A 14533-nucleotide genomic window follows, 5' to 3' on the forward strand; every position below is an offset into this window, starting at 1 on the left:
GACATCGAGTGCAGTGTTCGATTCTAGTCTTGTTAGTTTCAATCCAAACAAAGGTATCCCCTAACATGTTGTACAGTGTTCGGTTCTACTTATTTTGTGTTCTGAACACATCAAGGGCAGCCGGTCGTATACAACTATGGTGTGAGGCGGGGTGTGCAAGAAAGCCAGCATTAAGTAAGGGCTGTTGATAGGAGGCGTTAAAACATGTGCAAGCTCCTTCACCAGGAGAAGCCTACATGCCGGTACCGTGCAGGCTCTTTCGATAGGAGTAGGCACTGTGTGTGTTTTAACCTCTCCGTACAATCATGATATTTTACGTTAGGAACTTACATAGGCTAAATGCTACACATTCCGTAGCAGAGCCAGGAATCGAACTCGGACCTCCGAGGGTAGCAGCTAACTACTACACCACAGAGGAGGACTATTTCAGAATATTTTACAACTTTAATTGGTACTGTGTTTTAAGAGCTTGAATGGTACTCAGCTAAGAAGACCTTCGCGAGTTACAAGCCGCTTATCAGCATGTAGTGTCCTCGTTCAAGGTCGAGCCGGAAGATACGTGTACAATTTCAGCTAACACACGCATTCCACACAACTCGCTCAGAATGACTGTGCCGATACTTCGAGGACTGTAGAACAAATCTATAGCCTACAGTATGCATGCCTCTCACCCGGTAGTCTCGGGTTCGATTCTCTTGGGAATAAAAATGTGTTTAAATCGCATGAATTTGTTGAGTTGTCCTTCCTGATGCAAAACTAGCAGTATCTAACCTCATACACTATAGTTTTACGACCGGTTGCCCTTCCTGACAACTCGGATTAAAAATCTGTTTTACAACGTCTAACACGGGGAATCGGGGATTTACAGCTAGATGCACTTCTTAGATTTTAAATCACGAACTATTGTTTTACGGCCGGATGCCCTTCCTGACGCAAAACTAAGATTTTTAAATCACAAGAATTTGTTTTAAGACTAGTCGCCCTTCCTGATGCAAAACTGGCAGTATCTAGCCTCTCACGTCATACACTATTGTTTCGACCGGTTGCCCTTCCTGACAACTCGGATTAAGAATCTGTTTTACAACTTCTAACACGAGAATCGGGGATTTACAGCTTAAAGATGGCGGATGACAGCTGTCAGAAAAGCATATAGGTTTGTAAAGCACATAGAATTAACCGCCACCACATAGAGGGCAGCACGGTGATTAAAGATGGCGGATGACAGCTGCACATAGCTTTGTAAAGCACGTAGAATTTGCTACCACCGGGGCAGCACTGTTCTCTCTGGATTAAAAGCTTTGTTTCCAAACAAGAGCACGTGGAATTTGCCGTCACCGGGGCAGCACGGTGATTAAAGATGGCGGATGACAGCTAACAGAACTTTTCAAATTACCCGGTACTACAGAGAGCAGCATGGTGCTCTGTTCATTAAAAGATGGCGGATGACAGCTAACGAAATTGCCCCGCATGAGGGCAGCACAGTGCTCTGTTCATTAAAGATGGTGGATGACGGCTAACGAAATTGCCCGCAGCATAGTGCTCAAAGATGGCGGGTGACAGCAGTCAAAAGAGCATGTGGCTTTGTAGAGCACGTGGAATTTGCTACCGCCACATAGAGTGCAGCACTGTTCTCAAAGATGGCGGATGACAGCTGTCAGAAAAGCGCATAGGTTTGTAAAGCACGTGGAATTTACCGCCACCACATAGAGTGCAGCACTGTTCTCAAAGATGGCGGATAACAGCCGACGAAATTGCCCGCAGCACAGCGCTCAAAGATGGCGAATGACAGCTGCACGTGGCTTTGTTTCCCAACAAGAGCACATAGAATTTTTCAAATTGCCGCCACCACATAGAGTGCAGCACTGTTCTCTCTGGATTAAAGATGGCGGATGATAGCTGACGAAATTGCCCGCAGCACAGCGCTCAAAGATGGCCGATGACAGCTGCACGTGGCTTTGTTTCCCAACAAGAGCACATAGAATTTTTCAAATTGCCGCCACCACATAGAGTGCAGCACTGTTCTCTCTGGATTAAAGATGGCGGATGACAGCTGACGAAATTGCCCCGCATGAGGGCAGCACGGTGCTCAAAGATGGCTGATGACAGCTGTCAAAAAAAGCACGTGGCTGTCAAAAAGCACGTGGATTTGTTTATCTCGAGCTAGTGAGGTTAAGTTGGTAGCACTAAGGTTTAGGCCCGCCAAGATGGCAGCACTGCCGATGACAGGTGACGCAAGAGGGCAGCACAGCGCTCTGTAGTTTAAAGATGGCGGATGGTAGCTGTCAAAAAGCACGTGGCTGTCAAAAAGCACGTGGCTTTGTTTACCTCATGCTAGTTAGGTTAAGTTGGTACCACTAAGGTTTAGGCCCGTCAAGATGGCAGTACTGAGGTTAGCGATGTATTGTTGTCTGTCAAAAAGCACGTGGCTTTGTTTACAAATCTGTCAAAAAGCACGTGGCTGTCAAAAAGCACATGGCTTTGTTTACCTCATGCTAGTGAGGTTAAGTTGGCACTACTGAGGTTTAGGTCCGTCAAGGTGGTAGTACTGAGGTTAGCGATGCGTTGTTGTCTGTCAAAAAGCACGTGGCTGTCAAAAAACACGTGGGTTTGTTTACCTCACGCTAGTTAGGTTAGGTTGGTACTAGTGAGGTTTAGGTCCGTCAAGATGGCAGCAGTGAGGTTAGCGTTGCGTTGTTGTCGATGACAGCTGTCAAAAAGCACGTGGCTTTGTTTACAAATTCAAATCTCGCGCCAAAATTCAAATTTCCCGCCAAAATTCAAATTTCCCGCGGGCGGCGGCGGAGGAGGAGGCGGCGGCGGAGGAGGCGGCGGGAGGAGGAGGAGGCGTCCGAACTCTCCCATTATACTACTCACATCATATACGAGTGTTAAGTTATTAATTCCAGAATTATTGATAGCTCTATCACGCTGAACGTTGAAGATTGAAATATTCGTCAGCAAACGTAAAAAAACTAAATGACACGTGGGTTGGGCATTTTCTGCTCGACATAATTTGTAGTCTATAACGACGAACGGGTTAAATTTTCAACAAGCATTCATTAAATACAGGGTAATGTTATGAGAAGTATGAGGCAAAAGGTTTAGCGATTGCACGAATGTTTCCAACAAATGTTAAATCTATACATTTTCTTCATAACTGTGCACTTGATTTTGGTCCTGCAGGACTGTTTTTGGTCTCAATTTCTTCGGAATTTAGTCGTTTTAGCAAAGATGAAGTAATCGGGCTTTCCCGCTTGTTTTGTTTTGGTTTAAAGTTGGATAATACGGGAATTTTTCGAATATAACACAAAATATTTTTCCAAGAAGACGCCCGTCACTAGTGATTTAACTAACTGAAATGATTTTTTAAATGTTTTTACACCGGCTTCCAAATGACACTCTACTTTTTGCAATTCGGGATCAGTTTCGAAGTTATGACGATTGACCTCGAGCATGGTTCCACCAAAAGTACGGTCAGAATTGGGGACCATCCTGTTTTGACGGGAGATATCACAGAATTGTTTTTTGTCAAACTATAGTTTAAGACCTCTTATTTGGAACGATATAATTATTACGGTGATGATGCCATTAATAGATACAGAGGCATCAGCAGTTGTAAAATAGCGTCACGACTTGTGGCGGGTGTTCCAGCGTTAGAACACGCTCACCTCCGGACTAAAAAAAGTAAAGTACGTAGGCAAGTCAATAATTATCTGAAATTTTTCTCTAATTGTCTTTAGGTTTTGTCTATGGCGTTGTGTGCTCACCTGCCACTAGATAACACCGTTGTCTATGTCTGTGGTAGGTTTCAGCGTTATCAGATCGGTAGAACTTGCGCTGTTGGGACGTAAAGGTGATCGCGTCCTCCCTGTTTGCACCAAGAAATGCGTTTTTCATTGTATGAGAACCATGGATAATGTGCATATGGTTTGCCACAACATCAACAGTCACTCGTCTGTTATTCAGGATCACATCACGCACTTGTTCAATACTGACATCAGTTACGGCTGCAGATCGAAGTTCATGCGAAACCTTTGGAACTGTTCAGTCCACTGGCAAACACTTCGCTGTGGCAAAACATTGTACCGGTCTTCTATTTGAAGTTCCGATCCTGGTCTACCATTAGACCACAAGAGACGCGTTATTGAACGCTGTTCTTCCTTGGTGCAAAGAGATAGGGCACGGTCACGTTTACGTCGGGACAGCGCAAGTTCTAATGATCTGATAACGCTGAAACCTACCATAGACGTAGACAACGGGGTGATCTAGAGGATGGTGAGCACACAACGCCATAGAGCCAACCTCAAAACAATTGCAGGTACTTTTTGACTTGCCCTCGTACGTTCTCATATCAAAACATTTCTTGCAGTGTCGATTTTAGCTTTGATTTCCGCAGCCGGATCTCACTCCTGCGTTAACGAGTGCTCGAAATGGGAAAAACTTTAAAGTTTATAACTGCGTTGTTGATTTTCTGCTTAGGGGTTATTTTAGAGTCCGGTTATTTAGGGAGCAATAGGTTAGAATGCAAACCAACTTACCTGCTAGGAAGTGTCGTCTACCCGCTGTTCTGTAGTGTACTGAGAGTAACATAAATTATAGGGGTTTTGATACACCGGGACCCTAATATGTATGCAAATCTCACAGCAGGACTGTTGTCGGGTAGAGTATACGTGATATTTGTCTCAGTATCTCTGATTAACATGGGTTTGGTTTCTAATGTCTCTTAAGGCGACACTCCGGAGATAAAAATCGATATTTAGGTCATTTTGGGGAATTTCTTTTAATGACAGAAATTGAAAGGATTGAGTTTTTTTCTTGTCACGAACTTATTCCGCTGAATTCAAACACTGTATCACTGTAATAATGCTTTGTTTGCCAATTGTAATTTTACATTTAAATCCCATTTTTCTCCCCTAATATTCTGTCAAATGTAACAAAATTTGTGTGGTATACGTATCACATTTATATTAAGAATCTTGCGTATGGAATTTTTGATTGCAGAATTTTTTAAAGTAGTAGGGATTTTTAAGACCAAAATTTTTAAACGTAAAAATTACACAAACGTAGGTACGTTATATCTCCTTATATAAATTATGTACAGAAAAATCGATACGTAGTGTTTTTAAAAGAAGTATTATCTACCGAATTACGAATTTACATTAACATGTTAATTAAATTTCATGAAAAATGGAATTAAAAGTTTCAAGATAATTATTTTGGAAAAACTATTAATTGTAAACGAAAGAAATGTTCGTGATATCTCTACTTTTATGTAGGTGACATTCCCACAAATTTTCGTGAAAATCCATGCATTAGGTAATAATTTCCTTTTATCTCCGAATTGTCGCCCTAACTTTAAAAATACAATGTATTGACATATATCTAACATCAGGTCATTACAACGTTCAGTCGTGTGAACTTCTATTCCGTCCGCATTTCTGACGATCTGTTTGTATGACGGATAAAGGAAACAAAAAGAAAGTGACTTCAGATGTTGTAATGTGCCAACTGGAATTAAGGAACAGAAAATATTGCTCATATAGAGTACATGATAATAATGAGTTGAAAGTCAAGTCGTGAACCATAAATATGGAAGACATCAATGTGTGGTGCACGGTAGTGTAGTTAGCACCTAGTTATAACAGCATCTGATGCTGTATTGCACGTTCTTAATGAACCGGCCAGGCGTCGTTCCCACGAGATCAAGTACAGCCTGCTTGAGAGTTCAAGAAATTGATTCGCTTTTGGCTTCCTGAACTGCAAGAGAGTTCATTTGAAGGTCTACACTTTAAAGAGAAGACCAACTTGTAGGTTTATGAGAGTGCTGATATGCGTTTATAGCCAATAACCCGTTAGTTTTAAATGGATTCCTGGCCTAAAGGACGTGACTTTCATTTTCATTAATAATAATAATAATAATAATAATAATAATAATAATAATAATAATAATAATAATAATAATAATTAGTGGACCTGCGCTGCTCCGCAGCATTCATTATAAACGGGTCAGAAAATTCGTTGTGATATACCTGTCCTATTCATTTTGTTTCCTCTGTCTTTTCCAATAGTTTTATGAACATTTAATACCGCTACATAATAATTTATTCATCGTCATGTAGGTTATAACTAGAGTCCGGAATTTTAGGTACTCATAGGTTAGAATGCAAAGTTACTGAAACGATTAACAAGCATAGTCTACCCTGTACAATGGTTATGGTTTGAGATTTGCATATACATTAGGGGTACAGTCTATAGAACTCCTGTAATTTATGTTACCCCTGCTACATTATGGAAGAAAGGGTTGCATGACATTTCTTACGAACCAGATTACTTTGCATTCTAACCTATTACCACCTAAAAATCCGAGCTCTAGTTATAACACTTCTTTTCATACATTATTCACTGTACTTCAAATATTCAGCCGTATCTGGATCTTAACATTTTCAAACGATTTTGCCCGAGATAGCGCAACATACAATTGGCCGTAGGTGAATACTGGTTCGAGTAAGTGGACACCCACTTTTTCAAGAGTTTGTCTCTGCGCTTTATTAATGGTCATACAGAAGGCTAGTCGACTTGATACCTTCCCGTTTGTGAGTACGTCGATGTTTTCTATTAGCAGCATGTTAGTTCTTAGGAACGTTCTGCCATCTGTTGAGTATATTTAGAAGCGGGTGAAGGTCAGAGAATCAAAGAGCGTATAGCGCAGGATAATATTCTACCATGATCAGAAAAAGTGTATACTCTCTGGCTTGACAGGTAGTAATCAAGCATGGCTGCATGCAATGATATTACTAAGGATGACAATCACATTTATCATAACACTAGCTGATGTACCTTTGCTTCACTACGGGATTCTCAGAAAGACTGTTTTTCTGATTTTCCTAACTGAAGTCAGTTTAGGCCATTATCAGTAGAAATGTAGCGAGTAAAACAAACGTTGTCATATAAAATACTCGATCAAATAAAATACTGCACATTTTCTCACTTTTAACGAATATTACTACGGTGCCGATCTAACAGACCAAAGTTCCAGTGCTGGAATGACCAGGCCGCAGACAGTCGTGAACACTCTTCTGCCATTATTCCGTTAAATATGCACACTGCTCATTCCAATCAGAGCCTCAGAATAGGGATCGAATAGCTCGAATGCTATGATGAAGCAGTTTGTTACGTACCAGTAGTATCCGAAAATTCATGTACCAGAGGAATGGCATGCTTAAGAAGAAAGTTATCTAACTCCCCAGCCACTTTCTGTCGATATTCAGGTAGGCTGTTATACTCGGTACGACCGGGCGAGTTGGCTATGCGATTGGGAGCTCGCAGCTGTGAGCTTGCGTCCGGGAGGTAGTGGGTTCGAACCCCACTGTCGACAGCCCTGAAGATGGTTTTCGGTGTTCTCCAATTTTCACACCAGGCAAATTCTGGGGCTCTACCGCAAATAGGGCCAGAGCCGATTCCTTCCAACTCCTAGCCCTTTCCTATCCCATCGTCGCCGTAAGACCTATCTGCGTCGGTGCGACGTAGAGAAAATTAAAAAAAATACTCCGTATAAGCAGTAATTCCACCTGTCAGAGATGAGTGGCAACAAAAGACACAAAGCACATCACAACAAACAATGGTCGGTGTAATGTTATTGTTGACCAGTGTTAAGAGTTTCTGTATTGTAGGCCTTCACATTTAGTTTTCTTTCGACTCTGTGATATTAGACCGTCTTACAACATTATTTATAGCGTAGACTGTAGTTCCTTATCCCCCGACTTTACATAACGATTTTCATTAAATTATGTTTACCCATTTTCTCGTGACTCGGCGTTGATATGGACTTAGCAAAAAAAAAAATCAAAATTCATGAATATCTCTGTTATCATAGCCGGCACGGAAAAAATGTATAAGCCATAAATGATCGAAAATTTAATACTCTGTAGCTTTAGTTATGTAGTATTTGTCAATAGGACCACTAATAACAAATATTTGAAAATTAAATTTTAGGCCCTCCTCTAAACTACCATTTCTCTCAGCGAGAATAAAATTATTTATGACCTAAATTATAGCCACTTACTCTCCGACTTCGCATACCAATTTTCATTAAGACAGGACTATGAATAACATAAATATTTGAGAGTTTAGGCCTTCATCTAAACTACCATTTCTCTCAGCGTGAATAAGATTATTAACAGCCTAGATTATAGTGGCTTATTCTCGTACTTTACATTTCGATTTTCATTAAGATAGGGCCGCTAATAACATAAATATTCGAGAATTAAATTTTAGGCATTCCCCTAAACTACCATTTTTCTCAGTGTGAATAAGATTTTTTATGGCCTAGATTGTAGCGACTTATTACCTGACTTTAAATACCGATTTTCATTAAATTATCTTCAGCCGTTTTCCCGTGATGCGTGTACAGACAGACAGACAGACAGACAGACAGACAGACAGACAGACAGACAGACAGACAGACAGACAGACAGACAGACAGATAGACAGACAGACAGACAGACAGACAGACATTAGGGAAAATTAAAAGTGCATTTTCTTGTTACTATGGACACGACCGAAACAGAAATACCATTCTTTTTAAATTCTGAGCAATGTACAGTCAATATATAGATTAATGAAGGTGACAGTTGCTTAGCAACCCGCTAGGTACAGAATGTATTGCAGGTTATGGTAAGCCATCGCCTGAAATTATTGGAATGATCATTTAATGATTTCGTTTTATGATTACTCAAAATTGACTGACCTTAAAGTCCTCATCTCATTATTCACCAGCACATACCTAATTCCGGAGAGAATGAAATAAAAATGAGGTAAATCGCTCCAGTAGAACGGCCAGACGGATTTGCCAAAGCTTTTTTGAGAAAACGCTTTCAACCCTTTGGCACTCAGCCTATATGCAGGGGTGTGCTCGAAGACACTCAAACTAATTTTTGGTGATTTTCCAAAGCAAATTACAAAAATTCAACACGTAAATATTTTAACACACACTAAAATAAAATAAATCACACTAATACAGGAAACTATGAGCATTTCAGAAATTAATACACCTAGGACGTATTGTTATTGGTAAAGCCCAAAACAATTATTAAATTTCGAAAATAAATTTAAAAAATAAATTATGGTTTTCAATGACAGACAAATCAGACATTATTGCTTCTTCCTTCTTTACTCTATGACGTGAAAGAAAGAACATTTAATTCTGAATAATTTGATATCAATATGATGTGTGTGCTGCAATTCACTCATGAAGCATGGCACAAAGTTATTTAGTGTACGGTCATCGATGTCAGGTCCTCGCGGTCCGATGCACGGTGAGCATCTGCGACTGTCATTTTCCACATAATGGGAATCACTTTCGGCAAAAGAAGGTCATTATTACTGTCTAAATCATCTGAAAATTCAAGGATATCGAACTCATTCGGCCTTGAATATGGCCTAACCATTACGATAAAAAGATGACGCAAGCACGTGCAATAACGGAGTAATGAAAAGGAGTAAAATTATTGTTTGTGAACTACAGCGAACACACGATGTACCAAAGAAACGAAATTAACTCTAAACAAAACTCATAGCAAGATCAACTTTTTGTATTCATAAGCCAACCAAAACAGATCCACGCAATAACAACTTCAAATAACCACAATATTCACGGTCAACAGATTTCATTTGTCGAAAATATTTTTTTTTTGTAGGGCTGGTGGATATATCTGTGGAGTAAAACGCAAACTCAACGCTTTAAGGTACCGTCACGATCAACTGTTACGATTTAATAGCTACGCAAATGACCAAAATCCGTAAATAGGACAGAGCCGATGTATCGGCACCGTGAGCTTTCTCGCCATAACCTCTCGCGCCGATAGATCTGCGCGCTGAGTGCGAAAGGGTTAATATATAGATGATAATAATAATGTTATTGGCTTTAAGTCCCAATAACTACTTCTGTGGTTTTCGGAGACGCCGAGGTGCCGGAATGTTGTCCCGCATGAGCCCTTTTACGTGTCAGTAAATCTACCTACACCGGGATGACGTATTTGAGCACTTTGAAATACCACAGGACTGAGCCAGGATCGAACCTGCCACCTTGGAGTCGGAAGGCCAACGCCTCAACCGTCCGAGTCACTCAGCCCGGCGTAAAGAAATGTGCCATAATATATAGCTATAAAAATAATCGATGATTTACTATTAGAAATGTCAGTTCCCAAGTGTTTCAATTGCATGTTCGGTTGAAATGTTTAGATGAGTCCACTTGTGAGAAGAGTTCGCGTTTCGTCAGCCGGTTGTAAATCATGGCTGGAACACTACATTAAGTTAGGATGATACATGGACAGCACACGGCTGACGCCCTGACCAAGGCCCCTCGGGATATCCATGGCTCGCGCTCATTCGATGGGAACTTTTCAGCGCTGGGAATATATTGTCTACGCTCTACCTACATAACAATATGTCGCCCTGAGTAAGATACTCATTACTTTAGAAGAAACATCCCATTACATAGATCTCACAGTAATCGTTGTATTAGCGAGCTTGTGCTCGTGAGATATAGCCCAGGTGGGATGTACCGTTACTCAACAAGAGATATAGGCTAGTACTGCGCGTTTGTATGACGTTAGCATGAGACGGATAAAACACATACGATCGGTCGACAAGTTGTGAAACACAAAAGGTTAATTTTGTATACTTTTCAGGAGAGAGATCTGACTGACTTATCTCCATTCGTATTACTACTGAAAATGTAAATCTTCAGCCTGCTTCCAGTCATTCGACCGGGTCAGGAATGGAATCAATGAAGCCTTCATCTAGCAGCGAGGATAGGAATTATGCTGGCTGCCGAAACCTGTCGCACTCCTCTGGGGCAATGGTTAATGATATTGGACAATGTTACTGGAATGAAAACTGACTAGGAAAACCTAAGTACCCGGAGAAAAGTCTATCCCGCCTCCGCTTTGTCCAGCACAAATCTCAGATGGAGTGACCTGGATTTGAACAATGGAACGCAGAGGTGAGAGGCCGACGCGCTGCCGCCTGAGCCACGGATTCTCTTTGTATTGCTACTATTTAATTTCTCTTTAGTTGAAAGATAACTTGCTATCATGTGTAAGAAAGTAGAAATGATTGAGCTATTGCTTAACATTGCAGTTTTAATTTCTTTCCAAATTGAAGTATTAAAAATTAACTTTAATTGTATTCGTTCATTTTATTTTAAATTAAAACCAGAAAACTGAAGAATACTACAAAGTCGCAAGTCCTGATAGCTAAATTTCGTTTGTCAATAAAATAATGTTACTTCTTTTGGAACATATTCAATCACTTTTGTTGTTGTTGTTGACGTTTTTTACTTATTTCCTTGATATATACATTCTGACAATTTGTTAGGCCAGTGGGATTGTTTATGTAACTCGAAAGTATTGCATCTCGTTATTTCGCGAAAGGAAATGTATTTTATCGAACCCATGAATGTGCTCAAATGTTACCACATCTTCTCTTTTGGGATACCTTATTTCTTTCAACCTTTGTGTGGAAGGAAAGCTTTCTTTATACGAAAAAAGCGTCCTTTATAGGAAGAACTTGGCCCACTTCTTTTCAAAATCTAGTGTTTCATAATCTGTATTCTCTGTACAATACTATTTAACAGCGCAGTTTCATATCTGAAGAGGGGTGAAGATTGGGTCTTCCAATAAGCACATAGCATTCTGAGTCTATGCCGTAGGGAGAAACATGGCTTGTTTCATTTCCAGCACTGGATAATCGTATGAAGGCTCAAGTATTTAAAATAAAACATACTAGAAAATAAAGAAAATTGGCTTCTCTGGTTTCAGTAATTGACGAGTGAATTCTTCAGGAAGTGCAACAAAGACTTGGGCGAGGAAAGTTGACTAAAAATACCCTTTATATGTGATGAAAGAAATAACAGAAAATATAGTCGAATTCAACCTGAAAATACATGTAGCCTTTATTGTTCACTGGCGGAATTATTCATACTATGTTAATAAAATAACTTTGTCTACCTTTATCAGTAGTCTTTGTTTCACCCTTGCTGAGTACCAGCCATCCTCGCGGATCCGTGTTCTATTACCAATAATGTTATAAATTTAAGATTGGCAGGAGGGCTGGTATGTGGTTAAAGAGATTAATTCAAATTACCTTTACTGGGGATGTTCCACTGCCATTGCATGCGTATGACATTAAACACTGCACATTTCAATAATTCAAAAACATTGTACTTTTGTATTTGGAAATATGATTTTTTAAACTTTACACATGTTTTAGTTTGATACATTTTATAGAATTTTGTAGATTTCTTTCTTTCAATTTTGTTTTACTATGAAAAACTTTGTGTGCATAAATTTCAATTTAACTTAGAAGTTTGTTATCAAGCAACCAATTACCACTGATCTGGTTTCATGGCTGTCACCTACGTGTCAGATTCCCTGTCGTTTGTTTACCTACCGTAGTCTTTGATTAAATGATATCAAGTTAGTTGGAAAGTTATCAAACATCTCCCTTGGTAACATACTCCAATCCCTATAAAGGAGTATTTGCCGCAATTTGTTCAGATGTGTTCCAACTTTATCTTCATATTATGATGTTTCGTCCTTTTTGAAAGTGTACCAAGGCTCACTCGTCTATTAAGGGGACAGTCTGGTGATAAAAATAGATATTTTAGTCATTTCGGCGGAAAAAAAAAAACAAACCCGTATGGCTGAAATTGAAAGGATTAAGTTTCATCTTTCTTGTCACGAAGTTATTCCGTTGTATTTAAACAATTTATCACTTTAATAATGTTTGGTTTACCAGTCTGCATACTGCAGAAATGGGCGTGGCATATCCATTGCTTTTATTTTCCCACCAATTATAATTTTACGTATTCCCGTTTTCTCCCATAATATTCTCCCAAATATAACACATTTTGTATGGCATATGTATCACAGCTATGCTAGGAAAGGCTGTGTATGGAGACTTTTATTGCACAAGTTTTCTCAAGTAGTAGGGTTCTTTAAACCCAAAAAGTTTAGAATATAAAAATTACATTAACTTTAGTACAATATATCTCCTTATATAAATTATGTACAGTAAAATGAATATACAGTGCTTTTAAACAAGTATTATCTGCCTAAAACAATTTTTAATTAACATCTCAATTACATTTCATGAAAAAATTGAATTATAAATTTCAAGTTGTCCATGCACTAGAACTATATTTTAACTGGTGTCGCCCTCTCTTTTATATTCTTACTAAGACCCCTAAATTTTCTCATATCCACATGAAATTGGACCTAGTTCCTTTTACAGAAAATAAATAAATAAATAAATAAATAAATAAATAAATAAATAAATAAATAAATAAATAAATAAATAAATAAATAAAAGAAAAATGTAAGAAAGAGCAATAGTTACGTGGTGTACGAAATGTCAAACATACCGAATGTTTTGAAATGTATGCCGTCCATTCTGTAGATGTGTGCAAAGAACATGACTCTCCTCTTCCGGATGGTGTCTGAGATTTTTTTCTATCTTGCGATACATAATGGACCCGATTGACCCTAGCCCGCAATACACTCTATACTTTTCGGGTTGCACACAGTTAAGGAACAATATGTTTACGTAAAGATATCGGACTACTATAGGCAAACCCGCTCTTTCAACCAAACTTGGTACTCATATGACATAATACTATCTGGAGAGAAATACCGTAGGAGTAAGACACACCTAGTACCCCCAAGGGTAAAGTGGAAAGGGGTTGACAAATTAATCAAAAACGACCTATTCTCTCTCTCTGTCGTTTTAGTCAACTGTGGACCACGTTAATTCGATTTCAGCTGCTTGTTGGCTTTGATCTGCGCCCAGTAATCCGTCATTCATTCACTCAGCAGCCTTCTTCTCTCTTCCGTCCATGGTGTTTGGGTCCACAAACTAACTTTTTCTTGGAAACTCTTTGTGTTCTTGTTTTCGACTTGTAAGTTTCTCTGTTGCTTATTTCCGATCCTCGTATTCCCATTTTTTTTCCAAGTTGCTTTACGTCGCACCGATACAGATAGGTCTTATGGCGACGATGGGACAGGAAAGGGCTAGGAGTGGGAAGGAAGCGGCCGTGGTCTCAATTAAGGGACAGCCCCAGCATTTGCCTGGTGTGAAAATGGGAAACCACGAAAAACCATCTCCAGGGCTGCCGGCAGTGGGGTTCGACTGCATCTATCGAGCTCGGTATTATTCTCATTTCTGTCAGGTCTTTCTGCACTTCCTGATCCAGCTTACCACAGTTTTTCTGGTCTCAAAAATCCTTACTATCTAGATGATCAGTCTTCCCGGGTGCATTCTGTAGATGTGTCCAAAGAACATGGTTCTCCTCTTCCTGATTGTGTCTGAGATCTTTTCTATCTTGCGGTACAATTCTTGGTTTCCTTTCTTTCTGTATGATCCATCCTCTCTTCTTAGGGCTCCCAGTAACTTCCTCAGTATTTTTCGCTCCACCACTTGTAAGTTCTTGACCAATCCACCTTTATCAGGTTCAAACATTCAGCTGTATATAAGG

The sequence above is a fragment of the Anabrus simplex genome, chromosome 11 (genome assembly GCF_040414725.1).
Source record: "Anabrus simplex isolate iqAnaSimp1 chromosome 11, ASM4041472v1, whole genome shotgun sequence".
Classification (NCBI taxonomy): domain Eukaryota; kingdom Metazoa; phylum Arthropoda; class Insecta; order Orthoptera; family Tettigoniidae; genus Anabrus; species Anabrus simplex.